The 6,551-nt window shown below is 40.9% G+C and overlaps 1 protein-coding gene across 1 annotated transcript in view; it reads left to right on the forward strand.

Annotated features, from left to right (window-relative positions):
- The first annotated feature begins 252 nt into the window (after window positions 1–252).
- LOC116675418 (SPRY domain-containing SOCS box protein 4) overlaps window positions 253–6,551 on the forward strand; it is a 44,616-nt gene continuing 38,317 nt past the window's right edge. The window contains exon 1 of the mRNA XM_032507248.1: window positions 253–579. The gene's annotated coding sequence lies outside the window, so the exon portion shown is untranslated. The remainder of the gene's footprint in view (window positions 580–6,551) is intronic.

Below are 6,551 nucleotides of genomic sequence, written 5' to 3' on the forward strand. Positions count from 1 at the left end.
AAAATTTAACAGGAAGTTTACATGCAAAATAAAAGCATGAGATTAACCTGATTTGAGAGTGAAATTAACACACCAACGCGCTGTGGGAAATTGTTAAATACATTGTAAGGGAGCGGTAAGTCTGTATATTTGATTCAAAAATTAAAAGTTAAAAATATGTGTGTTTGCAAAATGTTTCTTTACGGACGTAATCGGAAAACGTGTTGTTATGCTGGCTAACTTGATACGAGTCACCTTTTCTTGATCCCGACCCTCCAGCCAATCAGCGGCTGTCAGAGACACACGAACGGTGATAATATCCACGGAACAGGCTGCACCGCTGCAGGAACAAAGAAAGCCGCCCGTTGCATGTAAAACGTCCTTTCACTTCGTCAACGTGGACAAATCTCTACTTCGTGGAAGCTGGTTTTGCCCTACTTTAAACACTTCGCCCAACTGTTAAATGTCACTCTGCGTCGTAAGTCGGACTGGTTGGTTTTGCTCAGTAGCCTATAGAGGAAACTTGGCGTCGTGAGAGGTTTCGGGTCGCCTTTCTCGAAACCCTCTTGCCTTGGAAGAGCTAGTTGGGAGATACCGACGGTAAGTTTTTTTTTTTTTTTCCCCTCTTCCGTAAACTACAAAGAATCGTGACTGTTGTGTTGTCGCTTTGAGTTACATTGTGAAAAGCAGAAAAGTCCTGTTTCAAACTTTCGGCTTGTTTATTTCCTGAGGCAACGATAGTGCTGATATAATTGCTACACTCCCTTCGCACACTACCAGTAGAACAGCTTTTTCCAGACTCTATTGATAGTGTGTTAATGTAGTGCTTCGTTTCTACTTGCCAAGCAAACCCACGAAAAGGAACTAACGTTTTAACGTTAAATATTAGCTGGCTAGTTGGTGTCTATACATAATTTCGGTATGAAACTGATAACTAATTTTATTTATATAAAACAAATAAACTTTGAATTGTTTTGCCACGCGTTAAACCTAAGGTTACTGTCGGGACTGGTGCAATAGGTAGCCTATGACGAGTCAATTTAAAAAAGCCTCAAATACTCATCTGAATTGCTTGTTTGGAAGTCATTCATGCACTGAAAGAAGACCAGTGACATATTAAATCCAGCCATTTGTATTTTTAATAGTTCACAACGTGTAGGCTAGCTATACATAATGTCTATACCAACTGCCAGACGTTGAATGGAGATTTTGGCTCGCTGTTTTTCTCAATTCAACAGTGCACGGTTCACATGAGGCAACGCTAGCTGCTTTTTTAAGGAACGGTATTTTATGCCTTATTCATGCATAAAATTACTGTTGCCCCCCGAATTATCTTGTGTGTGGGAAGTGAAGAAGAGAGGCATAATTCTGTTGCCAGCAATTAACTTGTAATATTGTGGAGTTAAACTAAGCACGGGTTTCTTTTTCTCCGAACTTTGCTTTGATTAAGCAAATGCTAACACTATTCCAAGTGAGCAAAGAAGCCACCCTGTTGTCCCAGAAGAAATAGAAAGTAGAGTGATTGACTTCAGACAGTGGCCATTTGATTTGAAGTGTGCCTGCTATCTAAAACGCTTTGCCTGTAACCACACCATCTGCCTTGCCCTCCTGTGCATTGGCAGACCACTGTCCAGATAGTGTTTAAATGAGAGATTTGTGTGGGTGGACCACAGCAGATGGTGAGATGGAGAACATAGCTGGCTGATGTTCTAGCTATAGGCCCACTGTTGTGCTTGTTGGTCTCGTTTTCAGTTGTTAATAAAATCCAACATATTCTAACGGGTACAATGTCTCCAGGACAACTCCATATCAAAGTCAGCATGACAAATTGTTTGGATGCTAATTAGCTTCCTTATAATGTTGGAAGCCATGCTCCCATAGAGGAACTATTGACCCCTGCACTCTTATATCCTGCCATCTGGGGTTCAACCTTGTGACCACCGTGACATCAGTTGACCTCCCTGTTATGGGAGGGGGTATAAACCAAGGAATCTTAGAACGTGCCCAGGTCCACAGTAGTTATACAGTTTAATTCCAGAGTCTACCAGAAAGCAAATAAAAGGGCATTGGTCACTATTGGCCTAGTCTCGCGTTGCCAGACTTTCCTCCACAGTGCTGCGGAGGAGGGTCTGGCGAGTCCACACAGCTTTCTGGGATGGGAGAAAAACGTGTTCTGGTTTATTGGCATTTCTTTAAACCAGTTACAGTATCGTCTTGGGCGGTGCTATGATATAAGACTATTTCTTTAATGTTAAAAAAAACATTGGCTGATGTAGCGTTATATACATTTATATCTGACACCATGTATCAGTTGGGCTTATGCAGGATGTTGTATACAACTTGCATTGCAATTTTGTATCTAACAAAGATTGTTTGTAAAGGTGGAAACCTATTTCTTTTTCCATTTCTGCTGCTTAATTATAGCAAAGCAAGCACTCAATACCATTTGAAGTAGAAATTTCTTACACAAAGGCTTACTGAGCAGTTTTCCTAATTTAAATCTCTATTGAATTGATGGAACAGGCAGGCATGGATTTGCCATTGGGAGTACTACGGTCAGTGTGGGCAGCATGGGCTGCACACCGGTCGAACAGGTTTTTTTTTAATGATTGGCCCATAGAGAGGAGAGATCATGTGATTGGCCTACTTTTTCTTTCATGTGAACAATTTTGGGGTAAATAATCTAATTGCAATTGTCCTGCCAGATATACGATTTGATTAGCAAATACTTTAAAAAAAATTTAAGCTACGATCATGTTAAATAAAGTAATAAAAAAAAGATAGATCAACTGAAAATAGCACATTTCTGTAAACGATTTGTGATACTTAACATTATTCCAGCACTTTTCTTGTGAAGATAGTTAATAGAATGATGAAAAAATATATTTTTTTAATCAAATGTTAAACTAAACATTCAATTAAATATTTCACGTTCAATTAATTGTGCTCTTCACGATTAGCTAATCGCACTCTTTCAAATTTTAGTTTTAAAATGATTAATCGTTCCGCCCAAATGTCAACACTGGCCATTCACATCCTTGGTCTTTGGTTGACCACAGAGAGGAGAGAGATCCTATGATTGGCCCACTGGTTTGTCTCTCATCCTACAATGCCAGTCACATCCTACAATAGCCCACCTCCATCCTACCAAATCCCGCCCCCACAGGCGGGGAAAACAACTCTCCGCTCCATCAATATGTTTTGTATGTAGATACCTCATTCCTATTCAATTCTGTCTGCTAGCAATCAACATAAAAATGCATAAAATCCGCTAGTTTTTATAATCTGTTGACCTGAAAAACTGAGCTTTTATGAAGACAAAAGTTTGGTCGTGAGGAATCCGCAGGAAGAATGGGAAGACATTAACCGAACAACGTGCCCACTGTTGCGTGTGCTGCTAGTGTTTTGTTACCTAGTCAAATATCCATGCGTCAGTATTGGGCTAACTATATTTCTGTAATTTAAGCTAAAGCATTTTGACTGTATGCAGCTTGCGTTATAGTGGAATGTGGATAACTCCGAAAGCTAGGCCTATATTATTATTATTATTATTATTTTGGCTGGCTTATAAAGTTTCTGCTAACCTTACTACCAGCCAACCCTTTCCTCCTTAAAGGCAAACAAAGTGCCTGTAGTTAGCTAAAAAATTGAGATTTAAGCATCTCAAGTGACTATTTTAGCACCCTTTGCCTACCAGAGAGGATAAGTTAGCCGTTAGTAAGCTGTAAGGTGTGCATTACACTATAACACAAGTTGTATACTATAAATAAATGTAGCTTTACATCAATTAACAGACTTATCACTTCTTTACTATAAAAGACATCTTGATGACATAGCTATGCTCCACCTCAACCGTTAGCCATCTTGCCATCAGGAGCCAGGTAGACTTGTTGAATCATACTACCATACTATCTTATTGACCAATTGCCTAAGTGGCAATATTGAGCGAGATTTATACTCCTTCATAAAATCCACACCTTGGCTAAGTACGTAGCGTAGATACGTGGAGACATGAATCCACACCGGACCCTACGCCAAAGCCTCGCACGCACCTCTAGAAAAATGTAACTACAAGTTGCGGTGACGCACCCTGCTCGGCCATGGCTTGGTAACGTTGCATTCCCCCAACTCATTTCCTGATTCTCCTTCTCCATAAACAACACGAAATCAAGGAGAGCGTTATTTTTTTCTGCTAAGGATTTCCCACCGTGGTCAGAAAGCATAGGGGAGACACTTTGTTTCTTTATGACTCTAGAGTCGGTACTTGCTCCGAAACTAATCGCAGTCACTCTCTCACTTGCTTTGCCACTCACTCCCCACACACACTGTCCCTGCTATTCTCTTAAAGAGATTGACACACACACACACACACCAGCGTATGAATATAAACTTCAGGCTACTTGCGTAGGCTACGGTGAAAGCTCTGCGTCGAGCCTCCGCCGAACCACCAATCAAGCTTAAGGGTCGGGTGTGTGTTGAAGGGAAGTGCAAGGATGGGGGGGGGTGTCCAGCTGACTGTGGTGGACTGTCATGTTAACATTAGCTTTATGTAGATAAGACTGCGCAGATGGTGGTAAATGCCCAAAACTTGAAAAGTACCTAAGCACAGAAATATTCACATGTATAAAACTGGGCGTACGCCAAGCCCTGCGCACCCTTCCTTTTTTATACATCACAGTCAACGTGAAATAGAGCACACATGAACTAGCCACTGACCCTGCCTTGTCTCCTCCCGTAAATTACTATGCAAATGACAAATGTGCCACTGACGTCAGTCTTTGTCCAAATCACAATGCCTAATCCTGCTGCTCCTCACCGACTGAGATCAAGCTGTTGATCATGGAGGTGGAGACGAGGAAAATATTTTCCATTTGGAAGTTTGTCATCTGGCATAAATGATAAAAGATACTGCGGAGTCCAAAAATGAGATTTCTGCGTGTTCTGCTTCTTTTGCTCTGGACGTGAGTTCCATTATTGACAACACTTGTTTATCGAGTTTTAAGCACTAGGTAGCTGCACTTTTTTATCACAGAATCTGACCTTGCTAGTATGATGGTACCCCCTAATTAAGATAGCATACAGCTTCTCGTTTTCTTTGCTTAATCAGTTATTAAAATAACTTTGTCCATTAACTAAGCAATGAACCAAATATCTTCAGCTCGACCATTCCACTATTTTCAGCTGCTCATGAATATCTGCTGCATCATGTCAAGAGATGTTTTCCTCCAAATATACATATTCTATGCTGTCTCTGTCAGTGGATCTACTGTATAATTTAGCTTAGTCATCTCTAGGGGGAGATTCCACTATAGTCAAAGCATGTCTGATAATTATCCACCCCTACCACACTGTACCACACACACACACACACACACACACACACACACACACACACACAGATAAGGCTGCTTCATAGGGGCACTGTAGCCAGTGTGCCTGATGCTGACTCAGTAGAATGTTAACGTTGTGAAATCCCATAAGTGCAGTCCGGTGCTGAGCAATGCCACGCCTGGGCTTTACAGGACAGCGGGTCATTTTAAAAGGCCAGCGGTGCCCTTGTGTTTTCTCTGTGTATTAGAATCTAATCACATGAGTGGCTCACACTAAATTGAAATGCTCTTTTAAATCACTGCCACTGATGTTTATTTGCTCTTGAAGGCCATTTTTAATTGATTTTGGATGAGTGTCACTGGTTGAGAATAATTGTTCTTCGAGCTGACGCTGCACTATGGTACCAGTGGTAAATTATGCATAGTATTGCTTCTGTTGATTTGAAAAGCAGGGATTGCATGCAAAGTACATTTCCCATCAGCCTCAGTTGTGAATGCCAACCAGTATCAGACAGGTCATTTTATGGGCTTTCTTTGAATGGAAGAGATCTTTGATAAGACTGTGCTAAACTATAACTGCCCATCACCGGCAATTCTCTAGTTGTAGCATGTTGCCACTGACTTCCGACTGTCAGTATTAATAGCTAGGACTTTTCAGCACAATACATGCTTACCTGCTTAAAGTAAATCCTAGTCATTGTTTTCCTCCATTAGGCATGGCGTGCAAGATTCTACAGAATAGGTTACGTCACATGCCAGCTAGTGCTGCCTCTCGCTGCTGGGTGAGTGATGCGGGCTGAAGATTGGATTCTCACCCAGCTCATCAGGGAGATTAAGGATGTTCCTCCCTACGGACAGAAGTGAAGAGAGAGATAAATACCTCACAAGTTACTAGGGTTGTTTATCTGAGAAGGATGTGGTGTAAAGCGCTCCTCCTGGAGGAAGCTTCCACCCACATGTTTCTATACTGGTACACTCTGCATAATGTGCTAATTGAGCTACTAACTCCTCTGAATGAAAACTCAGTTTTTCACTAAATGTACTCACCATAGCAGAAGATTATGCAAGAATGTCTAACCTCAATAGCAGTATGCTGTGTGTTATGGGGGGGTAATAAAAACATCTACTAACTTGAAGTGATTTAGAGTTGCCATTGTGATTTGTCAAATGTAGCCTACTTTTGTTCTTGCTTCTTTGTAGTACTTTGACACAGGAAATTTAAATATATATATATATATATAT

The sequence above is a fragment of the Etheostoma spectabile genome, chromosome 3 (assembly GCF_008692095.1).
Source record: "Etheostoma spectabile isolate EspeVRDwgs_2016 chromosome 3, UIUC_Espe_1.0, whole genome shotgun sequence".
Taxonomy (NCBI): Eukaryota; Metazoa; Chordata; class Actinopteri; order Perciformes; family Percidae; genus Etheostoma; species Etheostoma spectabile.